Raw genomic sequence first — 24144 nt, 5'->3', positions numbered from 1 at the left:
ATATTCTGAGGTCTGAGGTCGTGGCGGCCCCAGACATCAAGTAGTATGGTGGGTGGAGTGTAGTTGCAGCTAGACCCGTGGCCAATCAGCGACGAGCAGGCGACAAGACAGGTAGTTTGGCGGTTTGAGGTGGAGCAGGTGTTCCTGGCTGCATACGTTTTGCTCTCTGGCAGACCTTGGAGATGTTGTTGTCGTTGTTGGATATTTCTTCCATACTTGTTTTATATTGATGTTTATATCGACGTCTTTTGGAGGGAAGAGCAGGCTCAATCTCTTGAAGGAGATTATCGTCACAACTCTCCCCCGAAGCCTGCGGTTCTGGAAGAAGTACGTCGTTATGTGGTGGAGTAATAGATGGAGTCGCTTCTACTTCATAAACTCTGGAGAGATCATCGGCTAAGACGTTGTCGGAATCTTGGTATAGTGTGTCTCCAGGTTGAATTTCTGCAGTTATCAAGCCCATAGTAGAAGACGTTGAGATGAGAAGTGGGCGTGCTGCAGGAGGTGTAGGGTGGTGTGGTCCGTGTTGATGGTGGACCGAACACTTTTCAGGTGTGGAGTGTAGTGCTGGATCTTCAGGATGATGAAGAGTAGCTGCTTGCCAATTGTTCCGTAGTTCCTTGTAGCAATAGTCGCTGACAGGTGTATTCTCCTCGCCTCGTTGCTGCATCACGACACCACCAACGTCGGTACCACTGGCGTCGACATGGAGGATGAAGGGCTTATCTGACGAGGTGAGAGTGGAATTAGAATATGGCAAAGGAGCACTATTATTATCCTGAAAGTATTTGGGAAGTTCATTAAGGATTTCGGAATTAGAAAACGCTGACTCCTTGTCAGTGCTTTCGGGAGGAGAAGCTGGGAAGGTCTCACTGTGGATATAGGGTTCTGTGAAGGTAGAACAGTTAATCAGGACAGTGGGAGGAGTACCATTATATTGCTTCAGGAGGTTGACGTGGCACAGCTGGGTCTTCCGCCGCCTATCTGGAGTCTCTATGACGTAGTTGTTGTTATTTCTGCACTCTTTGACTCGGTAGGGTCCTGAAAACCTGTTTTGTAAAGGTGAACCTGGGATAGGAAAGTATGCAAGGATGAAGTCTCCCGGCTTAAATTTTCTTACTTTGCTGGTCTGGTCGTAATGAGTCTTCATCCTCTCCTGGGCTTTCAATAGATTATCATGGGCAAAACGGTGGACTCTCTCTAGAATGTGTTGAAGGTTTTGAAGAAACTGGGGCACATTCTGATGCTCACTGAAGGTGGCATCTCGGAGAGAGTCTTTGAAAGCCTTAAGGGGAGTACGGCACTTACGGCCGTAGAGCATCTCATAAGGAGATACTCCTAGGGACTCATTGGGAAGACTTCTGTAAATACACATTATAAGGTCGATTTGCTTATCCCAATCCTTAGAGGTTTCACCACAAAACTTTTTCAAGAGTGCTTTGATAGTCTGATGACTACATTCAAGAGAACCCTGTGAAGCAGGATGATAGGGGCTGGACAATACCTGTTTGATGTTGAACTCCTCCAGTGTCCTTTTGAAGAGATCACTGGTGAAGTTGGTACCACAGTCGCTCTGAATCTCCCTGGGAAATCCGTATTGAGTGAAGATCTTCAATAGATGTTTTACAACCGTAGCAGCCGTGATGTTCTTCACTGGAACTGCTATGGGAAATCTGGTGGTAGGACACAGGATGGTTAAGATATAGGCGTTACCTGAACTGGTCCGAGGTAAAGGACCAACACAGTCTATTATGAGTCTGTGGAAAGGTTCCGCAGGCACCTGTATGGGAATCAGTGGCGCTCTGGGAATGGAGATGTTCGGTTTGCCTGCCATCTGACATGTATGACACTGTTTTACGTACTGTTTGACGCTATTTACCATACCTGGCCAGTAGTAGTCTTGACGAATTCCATGGTAAGTCTTGTTGAATCCGTAGTGGGAGAGTGCTCTGTGGGCCAGGTGTAGAATAGTGGGCCGCAGGCTGGTAGGAATCACAAGTTGTTCGATGTTGGCCCAATCGTCCTCCTCCTTCAGTTTACTGGGTCTATATCTGCGGTAGAGCAAGTCGTTCTCTAGGAAGAACCCTGGAATACTGTCGGGTTGAGTCTCAGCCTGGAAAAACAATTGTGTTAAAGTAAGATCTTCCCTCTGCAACTTACGGAACTCCAACTTGGTCAGATTCGGGGGTAGTTTCTGAGGGTCTTGAGGGACAGCGGTAGCAGTAGAGTCAGCTGGCTTTGGACGTGCGGTTTGTGCACGGGTGGTCACGAGAACCGGAGGAGAAACTTCATCACTCTCTTGAACCTCTGCTGGAACATACGCTAGAATAGGGTTTATTGGCACAGAGTTACACACCTGGGGTTTGTCCATGACGATCAGGTTGGTCGGTTGCAGGTCTTCTGCCAAGTCGTTACCTAGGAGAAGTTGCATTCCAGGCATGGGAAAAGGCTTTTCCCTGACGGCGACTTGGACTTCTCCGTTCACGTAGGGACAATCCAGGTGGACTCTGGCGAGAGGGTATGGAGTGGTAGCAGTGAGGTCAGTGATGAAGACAGTTTCTCCGGTGTAGACGATGTTGGGCACAGCCGACTTCAAGATGATCGATTGAAGAGCCGCTGTGTCCCTCAAGATCTTCAATTTGAAACGTCCCTCCGGATTTGAACCGTTGGCAGAGACAGTTCCAGTATACAGGTGGTTACTGAAAAGAGAAAGATCATTAACATTAACACCAACATTCATCACAGGCTTACCGGACTTAGGAGGAGTTGGTTTGGGTTTCTGTGGGTCTGTGGTTCGCTTGTATTGAGACTTACCACACTTGTCTATGGTATGTCCATAGAGTACAATTGCGAGCCAGCTTGATCGGTGCTCACTTTCTCGTAACTGCACCACGACTTCTTACTGGAGGATGGTTCGGGTGTCAGCCGGTGGATGAGGCTGTAAGTGTCAGCCGACTTAGCACACTTCAGGTAGTCGGTTTCTTCTTTATCTGCTAAGTAGAGACGGACAGGAGGCGACACACGCCTCAAGAATTTTTCAACAAGCATCAGGTTGACGAGTTCTGTAAAAGTAGAGACATGTGCTGCTTCCAGCCATTTCATGAAATATCTCTGTTTTGTGTTAGCAAACTCGAGGAAGGTAGTGGTACTTGCCTTCAGGTGGTCACGGAATTTCCTTCTATAACTTTCTGTAGAGAGGAGGTAGGCGTCCAACACTGCTTGTTTCAGAGTGTGGTAGTCATTCTCAGACGCCAGAGTACTGAGTGTGACTGCAGCTCTACCTGTAAGATCGACTCTGAGAAGTGTGGCCCATTGGTCGACAGGCCAACTGAGTTGATTAGCAAGGGTTTCAAAGGTGGTGAAAAACACATTAACTTCTGCTTCTACAAAGGATGGCATTAACTTACTTGCATGTGATATATTAAAACTGACGGGAAGATTGGCAGTAGCTTGCTGGCGTTGAGTGAAGTGTGAAGTTTCCAAGGCGATTTCGCGTTGACGACACTCTAGAGTCAGAGTCGCTTGTTGCTTGTCATGTTCGCGTTGCATCTCCAACTCGCGTCGTTTGGTTTCAAGCTGTACGCGTTCCCGCTCCTGGAGTGTTTCAAGCTGCACTCGTTCCCGCTCCTGGAGTAAGGCAATCTCACGTTCTGGTTCTTCCCTTCGTATGACAGCCGCTTCTCTTTGTTGTTCGAGGGCTTCCCTTTGATGCTCACGTTCAATCTTGGCCAGCTCTAGTTTGAGTTTCATCGTCGCCAAATCAGTTTTATCTGCAATATAGTAAGTTTCATGAGTTTCAGTCTATCTTACCTTGCTCTAAGAAATGATCCAGCAACAGGTTGTGTATTTCACTCTTGTTGGCTTGGTAGGGAACTGTTAGTTGATACTCATGTGCAAGAGTTTGTAATTCAGTCTTCTTGGCACGACTTAAAGTCCCTATTTCACCTGCTGGATTTGCACGGAAAGCTTGGAGACGAAACATGGTGAAATTAGCAAATAAATATACATGAATATTCAGTTATAGTGAATGTCAGAAACAGGACAACGTGGCAACTGGTACCTACCCTGTGGTATCTTTAACAATTAAAGTTAAGTACAAGATGTTAAATGATTAATTTAAATCAAAGGCGCAGGAAATCTTGTACCCGGTACTCATGTAAGAGGATAAGGGCAAGAAAATCCTACTAACAAATGAAACAGAGTTTCGAAAACAAATGAAACAGTTAATTGCCTCAAAAGTAAAATTGGTAGTCCAAGGATGTAGGCATACCTTGCCAAGTCTCTATAGGACATAAAGCAAGTTTTTCCTACTGAATTAGTATGATACTTACAGAATTAGCGAACTTTTGTGCTCTGAAAAAGTAAGCTAATTCCCTACCGTTGTATGTATCATCATCTCTGACTGACGTGTAAGGGTGCGAGGTGTCAACTGGTGACGAGAACTGCTGCTGAGGTCCCAATTCAGCAACTAAAGTTCGAGCTAGAGGAACTATGGCCCTCTTTGTCCTCCTACAGTCAGATTGCAGAAGATTGGGTGCACTTGACCCGGGGCAGACCACAGTACCAGGGTACCAATATGATGATCTGTCAAAAATGAGAAATATCCAAGGGACAAAGATGGTAAACACGAGTAATAACACGGAGGGAGAGATGACCAATTAAGAGTATGACTGCGGCCTACAGTCACCACGTAATCCAAAGTTGTCTCACCTTCACCATATGCTACTCTCGTAATGCACAATACACCGCACCATATAAAAAAGGAAATTGAATATGAAAAATAGTAAAAGCTACGTTAACAAAGTTAAATACGCTTACCATTAATTACCACTTGGCACCAGTACCTGAGTGAAGCTCCTAGGACAGGCCCCCATATAATATGTGACGGTAACGCGTTGGTGTTCGGCTGTTCAAAGCTAGGGGTATGGCCTCGTCACATAGAATAAAAAAAAATAGAAAATCTGGAGTTCGTCTGTGGTAAGGTAAGGAGAAGACACACAAAACACAAGTAAATTTTAACAATGAAATTTTAATTACGTTAAAGAAAGTAAAACATGAATAAAATGGACATACAAATTCGTATAATAAAATCAATCAAAGTAATATGAATAATCAAATGGCAAAATGAAAAGTTACGTTAAGACAAGTGAGCAAATAACAAGTGTGCAATAAACAAAGCAAATAGGTGCAGGAATATTGGCTTCAAGCTATCACTTCTCTTAGTACACGTAAGCCACAGCTTAGTCTACCAAGAAGACGTGTTAACCTTATGAAAGCACTGAATATTCTGAGGTCTGAGGTCGTGGCGGCCCCAGACATCAAGTAGTATGGTGGGTGGAGTGTAGTTGCAGCTAGACCCGTGGCCAATCAGCGACGAGCAGGCGACAAGACAGGTAGTTTGGCGGTTTGAGGTGGAGCAGGTGTTCCTGGCTGCATACGTTTTGCTCTCTGGCAGACCTTGGAGATGTTGTTGTCGTTGTTGGATATTTCTTCCATACTTGTTTTATATTGATGTTTATATCGACGTCTTTTGGAGGGAAGAGCAGGCTCAATCTCTTGAAGGAGATTATCGTCACAACTCTCCCCCGAAGCCTGCGGTTCTGGAAGAAGTACGTCGTTATGTGGTGGAGTAATAGATGGAGTCGCTTCTACTTCATAAACTCTGGAGAGATCATCGGCTAAGACGTTGTCGGAATCTTGGTATAGTGTGTCTCCAGGTTGAATTTCTGCAGTTATCAAGCCCATAGTAGAAGACGTTGAGATGAGAAGTGGGCGTGCTGCAGGAGGTGTAGGGTGGTGTGGTCCGTGTTGATGGTGGACCGAACACTTTTCAGGTGTGGAGTGTAGTGCTGGATCTTCAGGATGATGAAGAGTAGCTGCTTGCCAATTGTTCCGTAGTTCCTTGTAGCAATAGTCGCTGACAGGTGTATTCTCCTCGCCTCGTTGCTGCATCACGACACCACCAACGTCGGTACCACTGGCGTCGACATGGAGGATGAAGGGCTTATCTGACGAGGTGAGAGTGGAATTAGAATATGGCAAAGGAGCACTATTATTATCCTGAAAGTATTTGGGAAGTTCATTAAGGATTTCGGAATTAGAAAACGCTGACTCCTTGTCAGTGCTTTCGGGAGGAGAAGCTGGGAAGGTCTCACTGTGGATATAGGGTTCTGTGAAGGTAGAACAGTTAATCAGGACAGTGGGAGGAGTACCATTATATTGCTTCAGGAGGTTGACGTGGCACAGCTGGGTCTTCCGCCGCCTATCTGGAGTCTCTATGACGTAGTTGTTGTTATTTCTGCACTCTTTGACTCGGTAGGGTCCTGAAAACCTGTTTTGTAAAGGTGAACCTGGGATAGGAAAGTATGCAAGGATGAAGTCTCCCGGCTTAAATTTTCTTACTTTGCTGGTCTGGTCGTAATGAGTCTTCATCCTCTCCTGGGCTTTCAATAGATTATCATGGGCAAAACGGTGGACTCTCTCTAGAATGTGTTGAAGGTTTTGAAGAAACTGGGGCACATTCTGATGCTCACTGAAGGTGGCATCTCGGAGAGAGTCTTTGAAAGCCTTAAGGGGAGTACGGCACTTACGGCCGTAGAGCATCTCATAAGGAGATACTCCTAGGGACTCATTGGGAAGACTTCTGTAAATACACATTATAAGGTCGATTTGCTTATCCCAATCCTTAGAGGTTTCACCACAAAACTTTTTCAAGAGTGCTTTGATAGTCTGATGACTACATTCAAGAGAACCCTGTGAAGCAGGATGATAGGGGCTGGACAATACCTGTTTGATGTTGAACTCCTCCAGTGTCCTTTTGAAGAGATCACTGGTGAAGTTGGTACCACAGTCGCTCTGAATCTCCCTGGGAAATCCGTATTGAGTGAAGATCTTCAATAGATGTTTTACAACCGTAGCAGCCGTGATGTTCTTCACTGGAACTGCTATGGGAAATCTGGTGGTAGGACACAGGATGGTTAAGATATAGGCGTTACCTGAACTGGTCCGAGGTAAAGGACCAACACAGTCTATTATGAGTCTGTGGAAAGGTTCCGCAGGCACCTGTATGGGAATCAGTGGCGCTCTGGGAATGGAGATGTTCGGTTTGCCTGCCATCTGACATGTATGACACTGTTTTACGTACTGTTTGACGCTATTTACCATACCTGGCCAGTAGTAGTCTTGACGAATTCCATGGTAAGTCTTGTTGAATCCGTAGTGGGAGAGTGCTCTGTGGGCCAGGTGTAGAATAGTGGGCCGCAGGCTGGTAGGAATCACAAGTTGTTCGATGTTGGCCCAATCGTCCTCCTCCTTCAGTTTACTGGGTCTATATCTGCGGTAGAGCAAGTCGTTCTCTAGGAAGAACCCTGGAATACTGTCGGGTTGAGTCTCAGCCTGGAAAAACAATTGTGTTAAAGTAAGATCTTCCCTCTGCAACTTACGGAACTCCAACTTGGTCAGATTCGGGGGTAGTTTCTGAGGGTCTTGAGGGACAGCGGTAGCAGTAGAGTCAGCTGGCTTTGGACGTGCGGTTTGTGCACGGGTGGTCACGAGAACCGGAGGAGAAACTTCATCACTCTCTTGAACCTCTGCTGGAACATACGCTAGAATAGGGTTTATTGGCACAGAGTTACACACCTGGGGTTTGTCCATGACGATCAGGTTGGTCGGTTGCAGGTCTTCTGCCAAGTCGTTACCTAGGAGAAGTTGCATTCCAGGCATGGGAAAAGGCTTTTCCCTGACGGCGACTTGGACTTCTCCGTTCACGTAGGGACAATCCAGGTGGACTCTGGCGAGAGGGTATGGAGTGGTAGCAGTGAGGTCAGTGATGAAGACAGTTTCTCCGGTGTAGACGATGTTGGGCACAGCCGACTTCAAGATGATCGATTGAAGAGCCGCTGTGTCCCTCAAGATCTTCAATTTGAAACGTCCCTCCGGATTTGAACCGTTGGCAGAGACAGTTCCAGTATACAGGTGGTTACTGAAAAGAGAAAGATCATTAACATTAACACCAACATTCATCACAGGCTTACCGGACTTAGGAGGAGTTGGTTTGGGTTTCTGTGGGTCTGTGGTTCGCTTGTATTGAGACTTACCACACTTGTCTATGGTATGTCCATAGAGTACAATTGCGAGCCAGCTTGATCGGTGCTCACTTTCTCGTAACTGCACCACGACTTCTTACTGGAGGATGGTTCGGGTGTCAGCCGGTGGATGAGGCTGTAAGTGTCAGCCGACTTAGCACACTTCAGGTAGTCGGTTTCTTCTTTATCTGCTAAGTAGAGACGGACAGGAGGCGACACACGCCTCAAGAATTTTTCAACAAGCATCAGGTTGACGAGTTCTGTAAAAGTAGAGACATGTGCTGCTTCCAGCCATTTCATGAAATATCTCTGTTTTGTGTTAGCAAACTCGAGGAAGGTAGTGGTACTTGCCTTCAGGTGGTCACGGAATTTCCTTCTATAACTTTCTGTAGAGAGGAGGTAGGCGTCCAACACTGCTTGTTTCAGAGTGTGGTAGTCATTCTCAGACGCCAGAGTACTGAGTGTGACTGCAGCTCTACCTGTAAGATCGACTCTGAGAAGTGTGGCCCATTGGTCGACAGGCCAACTGAGTTGATTAGCAAGGGTTTCAAAGGTGGTGAAAAACACATTAACTTCTGCTTCTACAAAGGATGGCATTAACTTACTTGCATGTGATATATTAAAACTGACGGGAAGATTGGCAGTAGCTTGCTGGCGTTGAGTGAAGTGTGAAGTTTCCAAGGCGATTTCGCGTTGACGACACTCTAGAGTCAGAGTCGCTTGTTGCTTGTCATGTTCGCGTTGCATCTCCAACTCGCGTCGTTTGGTTTCAAGCTGTACGCGTTCCCGCTCCTGGAGTGTTTCAAGCTGCACTCGTTCCCGCTCCTGGAGTAAGGCAATCTCACGTTCTGGTTCTTCCCTTCGTATGACAGCCGCTTCTCTTTGTTGTTCGAGGGCTTCCCTTTGATGCTCACGTTCAATCTTGGCCAGCTCTAGTTTGAGTTTCATCGTCGCCAAATCAGTTTTATCTGCAATATAGTAAGTTTCATGAGTTTCAGTCTATCTTACCTTGCTCTAAGAAATGATCCAGCAACAGGTTGTGTATTTCACTCTTGTTGGCTTGGTAGGGAACTGTTAGTTGATACTCATGTGCAAGAGTTTGTAATTCAGTCTTCTTGGCACGACTTAAAGTCCCTATTTCACCTGCTGGATTTGCACGGAAAGCTTGGAGACGAAACATGGTGAAATTAGCAAATAAATATACATGAATATTCAGTTATAGTGAATGTCAGAAACAGGACAACGTGGCAACTGGTACCTACCCTGTGGTATCTTTAACAATTAAAGTTAAGTACAAGATGTTAAATGATTAATTTAAATCAAAGGCGCAGGAAATCTTGTACCCGGTACTCATGTAAGAGGATAAGGGCAAGAAAATCCTACTAACAAATGAAACAGAGTTTCGAAAACAAATGAAACAGTTAATTGCCTCAAAAGTAAAATTGGTAGTCCAAGGATGTAGGCATACCTTGCCAAGTCTCTATAGGACATAAAGCAAGTTTTTCCTACTGAATTAGTATGATACTTACAGAATTAGCGAACTTTTGTGCTCTGAAAAAGTAAGCTAATTCCCTACCGTTGTATGTATCATCATCTCTGACTGACGTGTAAGGGTGCGAGGTGTCAACTGGTGACGAGAACTGCTGCTGAGGTCCCAATTCAGCAACTAAAGTTCGAGCTAGAGGAACTATGGCCCTCTTTGTCCTCCTACAGTCAGATTGCAGAAGATTGGGTGCACTTGACCCGGGGCAGACCACAGTACCAGGGTACCAATATGATGATCTGTCAAAAATGAGAAATATCCAAGGGACAAAGATGGTAAACACGAGTAATAACACGGAGGGAGAGATGACCAATTAAGAGTATGACTGCGGCCTACAGTCACCACGTAATCCAAAGTTGTCTCACCTTCACCATATGCTACTCTCGTAATGCACAATACACCGCACCATATAAAAAAGGAAATTGAATATGAAAAATAGTAAAAGCTACGTTAACAAAGTTAAATACGCTTACCATTAATTACCACTTGGCACCAGTACCTGAGTGAAGCTCCTAGGACAGGCCCCCATATAATATGTGACGGTAACGCGTTGGTGTTCGGCTGTTCAAAGCTAGGGGTATGGCCTCGTCACATAGAATAAAAAAAAATAGAAAATCTGGAGTTCGTCTGTGGTAAGGTAAGGAGAAGACACACAAAACACAAGTAAATTTTAACAATGAAATTTTAATTACGTTAAAGAAAGTAAAACATGAATAAAATGGACATACAAATTCGTATAATAAAATCAATCAAAGTAATATGAATAATCAAATGGCAAAATGAAAAGTTACGTTAAGACAAGTGAGCAAATAACAAGTGTGCAATAAACAAAGCAAATAGGTGCAGGAATATTGGCTTCAAGCTATCACTTCTCTTAGTACACGTAAGCCACAGCTTAGTCTACCAAGAAGACGTGTTAACCTTATGAAAGCACTGAATATTCTGAGGTCTGAGGTCGTGGCGGCCCCAGACATCAAGTAGTATGGTGGGTGGAGTGTAGTTGCAGCTAGACCCGTGGCCAATCAGCGACGAGCAGGCGACAAGACAGGTAGTTTGGCGGTTTGAGGTGGAGCAGGTGTTCCTGGCTGCATACGTTTTGCTCTCTGGCAGACCTTGGAGATGTTGTTGTCGTTGTTGGATATTTCTTCCATACTTGTTTTATATTGATGTTTATATCGACGTCTTTTGGAGGGAAGAGCAGGCTCAATCTCTTGAAGGAGATTATCGTCACAATATATATATATATATATATATATATATATATATATATATATATATATATATATATATATATATAAAAAGGAAATTGAATATGCTACCTTGGAAGGATGGTAAGCAAGTGGTATGGGACTACACGTGCGCTGCCACACTGGCCAGTACCTACCTCCACTACAGCACACGTGAAAGCGGTGGTGCTGCTTCTTTCAGGGAATCGCAGAAAATTATTAAATACAGAGGTCTAGCACACTGCTACAGCTTTGTTCCGATCGGCTCGGAGACCCTCGGTTCGTGGGGAAAATGTGGATTGAAGTTCCTGAAGGAATTGGGGGACAAATTGATCAGCGCTACAAAAGACCAGAGAGCAAAAAGTTTCTTGTTCCAGCGCCTCAGTGTTGCGATTCAGAGGGGAAATGCCTGTTGCGTCTTGGGCACTAGTCCAACTTCAGAGGAATTCGAAGAAGTGTTTGACTTGCAACAATGATCGAACCCGTCTGTGACATTCATCAATGTTTCCCATTGTTGTGTTCTTCAAGAGATCCATAACCTTTAAGCACCTTTTTGCATTATTATTTTTGTATCAACCCATGTATATCTTGTAACCATCAAATATATATATATATATATATATATATATATATATATATATATATATATATATATATATATATATATATATATATATATATATATATATATATATATATATATATATATATATATAAACAACACAAACAGTCCGGCTGGGACCACCCTCTAGTGGAAAAAGTAGCTGATGCAATGCTCAGCGTCGCAACATCAGACAAGGAGAAAGCCCTCCTCACAACAGTGCGTGCCCCCCCCTGCAGGAGACTTCCTCCAGGCAGTACCCATGTCAGCAATGGGCACGCACCTAGATCCAGAATCCCTTCGTGTAGCAGTGGCCCTCCGCCTTGGTGCCCCAATTCACACTGAATACAAGTGTATTTGCAACAGGGTGGAAGCAGACCAATACGGACTGCATGGGTTGCATTGCGGAAGCACAAAGGGCTGGCATGCAAGACACAACGAGGTCAATGACATCATCAAGAGAAGCCTCGTCTCAGCTGGGTGCCCAGCGGAGAGAGAACCTCGCATCCTAGGGGTCCAAAACCCGGATTTCCCCGCACTTCGCCCTGATGGCATCACCATATACTCATGGAAGGAGGGTAGACAGTTGGTGTGGGACTACACATGTGTATCCACCCTGGCTGACACCTATGTACACTTCGGAGCTGATCAAGCAGGTGGGGCGGCCAACCACAGGGAAACAGCAAAATCACTCAAGTACAGGCGACTGGAAGGTCAATACCTCTTTGTCCCCATAGCGCACTTCTCGGCCTACTATGCAAGGCCCAATTTGCCTAATAAGCCAAGTTTTCCTAAATTAATATATTTTCTCTAATTTTTTTCTTATGAAATGATAAAGCTACCCATTTCAATATGTATGAGGTCAATTTTATTTTATTGGAGTTAAAATTAACGTAGATATATGACCGAACCTAACCAACCCTACCTAACCTAACCTAACCTATCTTTATAGGTTAGGTTAGGTTAGGTAGCCGAAAAAGTTAGGTTAGGTTAGGTTAGGTAGCCGAAAAAGTTAGGTTAGGTTAGGTTAGGTAGGTTAGGTTGTCAAAAAACAATTAATTCATGAAAACTTGGCCTATTAGGCAAATCTGGCTATGCATAGTAGGCTGAGAAGTGCATTCTGGCTACTAGGTACGACATATATATATATATATATATATATATATATATATATATATATATATATATATATATATATATATATATATATATATATATATATATATATATATATATATATGTACACATATATATATTTATATATATATATATAAATATATATATATATGTCGTACCTAGTAGCCAGAATGCACTTCTCGGCCTACTATGTGAGGCCCGATTTGCCTAATAAGCCAAGTTTTCCTGAATTAATATTTTTTCTCTAATTTTTTTCTTATGAAATGATAAAGCTACCCATTTCATTATGTATGAGGTCAATCTTTTTTTATTGGAGTTAAAATTAACGTAGATATATGACCGAACCTAACCAACCCTACCTAACCTAACCTAACCTATCTTTATAGGTTAGGTTAGGTTAGGTAGCCGAAAAAGTTAGGTTAGGTTAGGTTAGGTAGGTTAGGTAGTCGAAAAACAATTAATTCATGAAAACTTGGATTATTAGGCAAATCGGGCCTTGCATAGTAGGCTGAGAATTGCGTTCTGGCTACTAGGTACGACATATATATATATATATATATATATATATATATATATATGTCGTACCTAATAGCCAGAACGCACTTCTCAGCCTACTATTCAAGGCCCGATTTGCCTAATAAGCCAAGTTTTCATGAATTAATTTTTTTCGACTACCTAACCTACCTAACCTAACCTAACCTAACTTTTTCGGCTACCTAACCTAACCTAAACTATAAAGATAGGTTAGGTTAGGTTAGGTAGGGTTGGTTAGGTTCGGTCATATATCTACGTCAATTTTAACTCAAAAAAAAAAATTGACCTCATACATAATGAAATGGGTAGCTTTATCATTTCATAAGCAAAAAATTTGAGAAAATATATTAATTCATGAAAACTTGGCTTATTAGGCAAATCGGGCCTTGCATAGTAGGCTGAGAAGTGCGTTCTGGCTATTAGGTACGACATACATATATATATTTATATATACATATATATATATATATATATATATATATATATATATATATATATATATATATATATATATATATATATATATATATATATATATGTATATATATATATATATATGTATATATATCAATCGCTTTATGCATATATCTATCTGCTCTATGCATATCTCTTTGTATGTCTTTCTGTTTCTTCCTCTCACTTTCTCTGTCTATCAGCCTCTATTTCTTCCGTCTGTCTGTCGCTCCATCTCTGACTTACTGACTGTGAGTCTCTGTCTTTGTATTTCTCGGTCACTGTCTGTCTCTCTTTCTCCTATAAAAAAATATAATTTTCTAATGTGTGGGTGATCTCCTGTGAGAAACGCTTAGGAGGGGTGTGACATACAAAAAAAAATAATAGTTACCCCTTACTCTGATAGAGGGCTGAAGCTTGAGAAACTTTTAAAGTTGTGAAAGTATCGTCTGTTTTATGTGAGTACGGCCAAATTATTGACAGCAGGGCATTTTATGTTCATTTAACAGAGATTATTGTAAAATGATGCATATTACTGTAAGAAAAAAGATTGCTTTGAACGTTTGTTTTAAAATTATTTAGCTGTGCAGATGGCGTGCACTGCCAAAAATCTTCGTAGGGGTCTGAATGTGACCCTCACATGCTGTTACCTCTTCAATTCTGGCGACCCCAACCATCCAAGGCTAATTCTGTACACCAGACCATTTCCTCTGCCAATTTTGGAAGAGGCTAGATCAAACCGTGTGGCCTTCAACGTAGAACAGACAAACAACCAGACAAACACACTGATATTCTCTCTTACAGTTTGGATTTTGTAGCATAACACATGTAATGTGCTGCGTTATAATAAAATTCTTATTTTGAGTTTATATTTCTTCTAAAAAAAATCATTATAAATAATGAACATTTATTGTTTCTTAGGCTGGGGAATTTTGACAGCCTTTGTGCTGTATATTGTATTGGAGAGGCACCCCAGCGTTGCCAGGATCTGTCTGTCTGTCTCCGATCTGTACATATATCTGTCTATCCACATATCTCTCACTTTATCTCTCCATCCACACATCTCAATTTATTTATCCATGAATCTACATTTCAATCCATCCATCTATCATCCATCTAAACATCAATCTATTCCCTCAACAATTAATGCATCCATCTAAGTATTTATTTATTCATCTATCCTTTCATCTCCTTATCTAGCAATCCATATATCCATCTATCTTTCTGTTCACCTGTACATCAATTTATTTGTCCATACATCTACTCATCTGTCTATATATATATATTCTTATATCTATCCGCCTTTCCCAATATCCATCCATCTATCCATCTACCTCTCAATCTATCAATCAATATATATCCATTGTTATGGAGCCGCCTCTTATTTCTCCCCAATGCCAGTGTTAAGAATGATATCAGCTTACCCTGCTGATTCCCTGTGGTGCCTTTTGGGAGTCTTCTGAGGAGTCTTTTGTTATATGAGGTACCGGATTGGTCACCTAATTAGGGAAAAATTTGTATTTATAAATTTGTAGGGGAGGTGGGGGGGGTCGTGCCCCTGGTATATACTAAATGGTGACCCCTGCCTACAAATCCGCTATTTTGCGGGCGACACTAGCCGGCTGGGGATTGGCTGGCCTAGGTCATGTGATGCGGCTGACCAATCAGTGTCCGCCGTGACATCACTGAGTGACCTGGTTCGGCAGCTGGCGAATGGCGTCGGGCAGAGCTCATCTGAATGTGGAGGTGCTGGAAAGAGATGGGGGAAATAATTTATAGTGATTAAAGGTTTTTTATAGGATTATTTATTTTATTAGAAAAATATTCTATTTTTCTCTAAGAACAACTAGTAAATACCTCTCCCCCTGCAGGAGCGGCCTTGTGTCCTCTACAGCAGGCCTCGTCAATTAGACTACGTAACAGCATCTTGTTTGGGGCAGACCCCCCACGTAGAATTACAACTCTACAAATGTGTACGGGTCCCAAGAACTGTACTGAAGAAAAATAAAGAGGTGAAATAGAGGATATACAAACTTTTTTTTATTGAGGGAAATAAAAATAAAATAAATCTATTACCAGAAAGTGAGAGTAATACTAACCAGGTCCTTCAAGGACTTCAATCTTCCCTGCGGGTGTTTTTTGAGAGACGTCTTCCATTTCGTAGGAGGATGACAGTCTTCTGAGGGGGGGTTGTGTGGGGAGAGGGGTTTTTATAGGTGGCTACCCCCTTTGTTAGGTAGGTTGCCTAGCTAACAAAAATATTCTCTACACCACCTATAAGAACCAACTCCTATACCTCTACAAAATGTCCTAACACAATGATGTTTCATAGGAAAATATCGTCTCGCATAAGCAAGGGCTCGTTTATCATTTAATTTTAAAGTAACGCTGGAAAATACATTATGTAAGTAATGTACTGTTGAAGACAAGTCCACATGACTTATCCTATGTACAAACATGGTGCAATATAACCTGCAAGCAAGAGTAAAATCACTCTGGGGTCTGATGTAGCGCATTCCAAACACCTTTCTTATTTTGTTAGCTTTAATAAATTCCTTGAAATGATGGTTGTAAGTAACCGGCAACATTGCATAACTATCAAAAGAAATACATCCGATGTTTAACTTTATCAACATAAATACCTACCCAATGCCCCATAGTTATTCTGCTGTATGATGGTAAAATATTAGTTATGAAGAAAGTAGGTTTTCTTGAAGAGATATTTAAATGTTCTATCTCGTCAGCATTATAACAACCAAAGGTGGAGCGCTCGATCCCCTAGATTATTTTTTAAATTTATATTTATATCATAACAATTCATTATGTTTTTAAGCTCGAACTGCACATAGAACAGTTCTCTGTCCATCGATGGATAGCACCCCAGTCGTTTCTCCAAACAGTAAAACCAGTCTGTTATATGTAACACCGATGCAAAATCCAAGCTCTATACACAAGTTGCCAGATTTCTCCACAGGGAGGGAATCCTTCGTTTGAATGGTGGTTAAGTCAAAGGCGAATATTGATCTTCCCTTATTAAAAGAGTAATAGGCTAGTAGTGAATCACGCTCTAAGCCTATTGTCTTCAAAGTTTCGTAATAAAGGCGGGAATAATGGTTGTCGAAATCGCCAGCAATTCGGTAAATTGCATTATTGTTCAAATACATAGCAATACTTTTCAGCTTTGCATTTTCAAAATATAATCCATTACCTTGGTGAAGACCGTCATAATAATTCATTGGCACGATGATCATATATATCTTGTGTGGAATTACTTGTGCCCAAGGCTGATCAATTAAGAGACTAGTTTGATTCCCTGCTAGGACATATGTTTTAGAAATGGTTCTATTGAATGTATAGCTTATAGGGTCGGGGGATGCTAACAGTGAGCTGTTTAAGGCTAGCTAAGCACTTGGGTAGGGGAACACTCACGTTACCCATAACTTAGCATAATCCATATGCAAGCGATACTTAGAGCCATCGTCCACGCTTGTATTTAGGACCCAAGCATGAGGAGAGAGCTCCAATCTTAGTCGCACATCTATATTATCTAATATGTCTAGGGATGATATATCCAATAGGAGGGGGAAACACATCGACAAACCTTTACTTTTTAAATCACCCATAAATTTTATATCCTTGGTGGTTGCTCCAGTAAAATTAGTATTAGTAAAATTTGTTAGTGATTATACCATCGTCATCTCTCCAGTCCCTACGAAAGCCTCCAATTCTCCCCAAGGAAGACATTTTTGATGGATGCATGGAGGTAATTAATTTAATAAACGACCAATAATTAAAATTAGTATTTGTTTCAACTACCTGCTCTCCTAAAAAAACCTGAACACCTTTAAACATGGTATTTGACAACCCATTCACAAATTCCACATGGTCATTCTCTTCCAATTTTGTGGTATCGTCATCTTTCGTTAAAGATACCTTAAAATCTATAACAATATTAGCTAGATCTAAGAAGGCACCCTGTGTACCAGGAATGCGGAATTCTAAGTAATTATCCTGCAAACGTTGATTAATGGGGAGGTTGACAGGTAGAATGTCTATTTGATGCGTAGAGGCAATTGAACTCTCCACATTATGTATTCTGTTACTTCTTGGAAATTGGTCAATAATACTAGAGCTATAATATTCTAGTAGTATTTTCACCCCAGCTCGATAGCTGCTGCCATGAACCCCCCCCCCCCCCCACTCCCCGAAAGTTGAAGTATGACTGCCTACGTTAGCGAAAACACGTCATTTTTATACCCGAGACCTCGTTTACATTTTTTTTTTTTATTTATTCGCCTAGAGAGTCTTTTAATTCCCCCCCCCCCCCCGTTATCAATTTCTTCCCCACAGTCTTAAGAGCATCAATACCGTGAGTTCTCAGAGCACTCTTCACATCCCGTTTACTACTGGTTAAATCACCAAGCACACTTTTCCCAAAACCGATAGCAATCGGTGTTACAGCTTTCATGAAAAAATGGTATGGCTCGTCGAGCAATACCAGCCAAGGTCCCAAAGAAACCACCACCAGATCTGAGATAAGGTGCTTGGATTGTGCATATGTCATTCATCGCTCCCCCTCTCATCCCGTGTCTCCTAGGGGGAGGAGCGAATATCTCCCTGAATTCCTTTTGAGAAGGCGGATGGAATGGTATAGGCATTCTGAGGTCTCTTCCTATAATAACCTAAGTCGTGGGCAAACACTTCTTTATATATATTATATATTGCTATACTTTAGGGCGGATATGTAAGACTGCCGTAACCGATCTCCCATCTTCAAAACTAGCCATTCGCCCAAACTGATCTGTTATTTTAATACTTACTTTCTCCAACGTGTTAGTGTTCAATGTTTTGTAAACTAGAGGGTGAGCCCCTCTAGAATATGAGTCATGATAATTGATTGCATCTAAGATATTTACAATCTGCCCTCCGTATCGTTCCGGCTCGATGACGTCACTATAAATGAGTAAATAGTCACAACCTCCGTCATTGTCTGGAGGGGATGAGGCCACAACCTTGGAGGCTGATGTAATGTCATCTGTTTTTGCTCGATAAATGGTGTATTTGCGACTGCGGTCAAAACCAAGTACATTAGCTATTCTGTGTTTAAATTGAAAGCTGAGAGAATTTAACGAGCCAGTACTTCCACTGTTAAGAGTTGAAGCTAGTAATACCCTCTCTAAAGATTGGTCATAGGTGAGGATTGGTTCTTTATCTGAGAAGTATGTTTTGAAATCATCCCTAAAACTAAGCTTCATGTCGGTGGTTATTTGCCGACTAAGCACGTCTGTAATGAATTTGATGTTTCTTGATAATATGTTGGTTTTTGGCTGGAAGGTGTATATGAGGTGTTCTGGACTCTTTGAAAGAGTTCCACGTTTAAAAGTGGCATAGATATCTATGCCAAACTCCTCATTTTTGATGATGACATTAATTCGCCTGGGTAGGAGTATGTTGACTAAAGCCACTTCATGTTTTATGGAAGGGTTTAAATATAGTGTGGGGATGGTGTTTGTAAATGCTGAACTCGTGTTGTTGTATATATCTTCTTGGGTGAGACTGGTAAGATATGTCCCGTTATGTACTGATTGGGCAATATACAAGGGAGGGGTTTTTGTAAGAAGGGGAAAATAAACAACATTACTTATATTTTATTTTATTAAACTACTTAAAGAACTACAACATGTGAAGATTCCCTCATCAAATCACCTTTTTTGTTTTTAAAGAATAGTGATTAACCACACCCCCTGCTACTACTACTACTGGTGCTGGCTACTGCTGCCGCTGCTGCTACCGCCACTGCTGCTTCTGCCGGAGCTACCGTCGCTGCTGTTGCTGTTGCCACTACCACAAATTCTTTCCTGGGGTGGTGGTTACAGCTTTCGTTGTTTTTTCGGGGGGGGAGGATAACAGGAACATTTCCTGTGACTCACTATCAAGGATGGAGTCGATACGACGATTCGCCTCCGTTTTGAAGTCGAGGAGGGGTTCAATCCGTCGTTTGACTAAGGTTGATGCTGTGGGAGGTGGTGGAGGGGTGGCGGTGGTGGTGGTGGAGCTGGAAGTGTATTCTTTTAGCTGTCTCTTCTTCCTGGGTGTGGCTGGCAGGGCTGGAGGTGTAGAACGAGAAGAGGTTCTTGGGGTGGTACCACCCTCTCCCACCACGGTGTCGAGGGTGATAGTAAAACTATCACCTCTTGGGTTGTCGAACGGGAGGGGCACCACTGATGGGGTAACAGCAGCGGGTCGTTTGAGGATGACTAACTCTTTGTTGAGTTTGGTCAGTTCTTGATGAAGAGAGAGCAGCATGGGTCTAATGTCCTTGTGCCAGTTGTCCATACCATCGCGGGAAGCCCCTAAGCCGTGGGGTACCACTAGCTGAGACATGGTTGGGGTTCTCACCATTAGATTGCCCACCTTTGTTAGGGCCATCCTGATCCAATATCGCCGGTTTTTGGATGTATACAGGGTGACGTTAGAGACGTAGTGAGTGTCGGCGGAAGTCTGCACATGTGCCTGGGCTATTGGATTTGACTCGAAGGGGGCTCCTGCCCCGAATGCTGAAATCAGGGCCACAAATGTCGGCCTGAAGTAAAGGACGGGCTCCTCTATGAGATCTTGTCCTTCAGAAGGGAGTGTGGCTATATTCATACCATTGTCCCCTATGGTAGCCCGACAACAAATTATTGCCCTATTGACATTTCCCAGCCCAACACATTCCACACGGGCGTAGGGGTAGGTTTTCCAGATGACAGAGGCTAGCCCATAGGGACGCACAACGGCAGCCAGTAACTCATAGACGATGACGTCGCCTACCCCAAAGGTCTGGGTGTCAGTGATATCGTCACCAATGGTCTTGATACTCGCCAGCGACATGGCGAGAGGGTGGCTGTGAGGAGCGTGTCAACAACTGTAGTATAGTGTTCCAGGAGCGGCAGTGGGGGACCTTTAAATACACCTGTGGCCCACCTGGGTGGGGGAGAGGGATGAAGGGGTGTGGGGTAGAGGTCACCTTATGAGCCCATAGAGACTCCGGCCAGACTCAAAGGCTGTAATCATGTCCCGATGATGGAAGGTTAATTTTTCCATTCGCCAAATCTCTGTCTGGATCTCCTGAGATGAATACTCTTCATAACTTTTCACCGTTTCACCAAATGACTTAAAAAACCGTTCTGGGGGAGCACTCAACACGAGACGGTCATAACAATCCCATAAGGCATATATCAATCTACTTTTGTGTTCGACAAACTTATAGTAACGATGAGTAGCAACCAAACGCTTCAATAGGGGGAGATTTTTCTACCTCCTCTACCGCTGGAGGGGATGAAGAAGCTCGCTCCATGGTGGATACACAACTGATTATAATGACGTTTAAGATGTGGTTCATATAGGTTTTTCAATATGGTTCCCAATGGGGCCTTCTATGGATACCCCTCCCCCCTTTTAACTGTGACCTGGCGCGAGAATTACGTATAAAGGATGGGTCTATGCCGGCCAACTTAAGTAAAATCCTTACATCTGCCTTCTCAGCTGTCCTAAATTGTCCTTTAGTAAAGGCTAAAGTTTTAATTATATCTAAAATATTTAAATTTTGCACAGGCTTTAATAAAATTCCCGTGACTATCCCATATCACCTGTTGGCTGTTTTGTTCAAACATGTTCAATAATGTTTTGACGTGTGGAATTTCCTCTATTTTAAAATTCACATTTATTAAGTTGTCCAGACTTGGGTTTTGGGGGGTGATGATGGCTTTGTGGCGAGTGGGCCCAGCAACAGCTAGCCGCATCTCAAGCGGTAGAATGGAATGTATCCTTTTTTTTTATTTGTTTTTTTTAAAGGACGATGGTCGCACCTGGGCTACGTTTTTTGTTGAAAGAACCCCGCGGCGGCGGGCACCTGCACGGCGACGGCGGGCGCAGCAGGGGGTGGCCAATGTCTTTTAAAGGTTGTCTGACCAGTCCCCCCCGTCTGGTAGGACTATAACGTTCAAAGGAGCTACTGTGGCAACACCGCCCACAAGTTGTTGCTGTTGCCGAAGGTGTAGGGGGAGTGTCCATTCCCCCCCACTCCATTATCACCACTGGCAGAGTCACAGCCAGTGGTGATGATGCCTACAGCTACCACCAACATTATTAGCCGAATTGTCCCATTTGCTTTCGTTTTTTAAAGAGAAGGACTTACTTCCACCTCTACCACTGGTGCAAGAGGGTGGAGCCACCTCATTAAGAGGTGATGGAGTACTCTCGTTTTTAATAAATAAATATTTTTCAGCGACGACTCGTGGTACTACGCAATATTCTTTCACCATTTTTTTTCTCTTCTTACGTAATTACTTTATTAGAGAGGAAATTAACGATACAGCCAAAGGTAACAGAGCTGCCAATATAGCTCCTCCTCGCCTAGAAGATAGAATATTCTTCTATTTGTACAATGGAGTTTTCTTACGTGCTACAGAGCGAATCTCATTCTGATACCTCTGTAGTCCATTCATTATCTGAGGTTGAACTGGGATGTTTCGTTTCAGAAAATTGGCAAAAATTTCACAAATTGATTCAATTCCCTGCCGTTTTAAAGCCTTGATTAGTTTATTCCACTTCTTGGGTGATAAATTGTTCAATAAAAATAACAGTTGATGGTGTTTCTCTACGAGAGAGTCCTGATGAACTGTCATTTTTTTTTTAAATTTGACGATGTCTTGAGCTTTAATCCAGGCAATTGCTGGATTCTGGGTACCCTCTCCACTTGACGAAATATTCTCTGTGTCCTTTCGATATCTTCCTAGTCTGTAATATCGTTATGGGAAAATAGTCTGGAAGGGATGTTGGTATCAATTCTTGCTCATAAAACATACCACTGATCGGCTCGTTGGTTAAATCTTTGATTTTATAGGTTGGGACTGGTTGTGTTCTGTCGATATGTGACACTTGAAATATTTCTTCTGTATTTTGGAGGGCCAAAGCCCTTGTGAAATATATTCCTCTGCTTTGCCAGTCACACATACTGCCCAACCTGCAGTTGTGGACTGATGGGGGTTATGGGTTAGTCATTGTTTAAATACATGACCTTAAACTGTCTTCGTACATCTTCAATGTTTTGCAACTTATGAATGGCATGTGGGGCATTTTTTAGTATTCTGTGGAAAGTGTGGTTGTAAACGTCCACGACTTTTGGGAAGATGTGAATGTATTGTAATGAATTAGCTTGGGTCATATAATGATACAGTTTATGTTTTAAAGTTTTAATGGCTCGCTCCACTATACTAGATTTCATTTCCGAAAATACACTATATAATTTAATATTTTTCTTATTCCATTAATTTTGAACTGTCCTGTTGTAAAATTCTCTACCTCGGTCGGTGAATATTCGTCTTACCCCGTGAAACTGAGAGGTTTCCTCTAACATCTTCTTTAGAACAGCTACCACATCCGTTGAATTTTTTGTTTTTAAAGTTTGAGTCTGCATTAGGCGAAAATAAACATCGACACAAATCAAAATATATTTAACGCCACTATTGCGTTTTTGTAAACTACAAAAGTCTCCCAAATCACAGGCAATTATGGTGCGGGGCTTAGGAGCTAATATTTTCTGTCGAGGAAACCTAACTAAATTTCTTCTATGTAAGGTATAAGATCGCTCCCCATGAAGAAATTCCCTCACATCTGTAATACTGATACTGGTGCCTTTGAGTCTGGCGGCCTTATACAATTTTCGAATTGATCCTGTGAAACCTCCCAAGCTAGAAATATCATTATAGATGGTGGTAAGAATTGACCGTTTCTGCGTCGTTAAAGGCATTTTTTTGTTCACATTTGATAAACAATTTCACACTGGTCTTCATTGACAATGCTCATTCGTAGTTGTAATGTCTCAGGAACTGTCAGATCGACCAATAAATTGCCATACTCGCTCTGGGATATTGCCCGACGATATATTTCAACGAAATTATTAATAGTTTTTCGCCCATATAACTAACCGCTTAAAATTTCAAGTTGGGTTATGTCTTTCTGCTTCATTAATATATAATGGGTACAATTCAGAGTTATTGTCCTAGCATATTTCCCCTAGGGAAACAAATTTTGACTAATTAGAATTACTGAAATATTATCGTGTCTCCCTCGGGTGAAGATATTGGCTATAATTAGGACTCTGTATGGCTTCCAGGTATAAGTCATCAATTGTATACAAAACTGACTCATTTGAAAAAAAATTCTTATACTCTAATGGGTTAATCAGTCCTTGGGAGAGTGTAACCTTGTTTCACAAAATGGGGTTGTTTGAAAGAGAATGTTCAGTATTATTTGCAGTTGACACTATAATTTTTGAGAATTTCCAGTGGTATTTAATACATATATTTACCACCAGACTAGTTTTCCCATAATTGCTAAATCCAGCTACAAATATTCTTGCCGGTTGATGAAAAATATTAAGTTAGTCGACTGTGGCAGAAGTACACTCCTCCATATTTTCCTCATAAATGGTCCTCATATATATATGACTGTCCATATGACTATGAATATATATATATATATATATATATATATATATATATATATATATATATATATATA

The sequence above is a fragment of the Procambarus clarkii genome, chromosome 57 (genome assembly GCF_040958095.1).
Source record: "Procambarus clarkii isolate CNS0578487 chromosome 57, FALCON_Pclarkii_2.0, whole genome shotgun sequence".
NCBI classification, from domain to species: Eukaryota; Metazoa; Arthropoda; class Malacostraca; order Decapoda; family Cambaridae; genus Procambarus; species Procambarus clarkii.
This window is presented reverse-complemented; position numbering follows the sequence as displayed.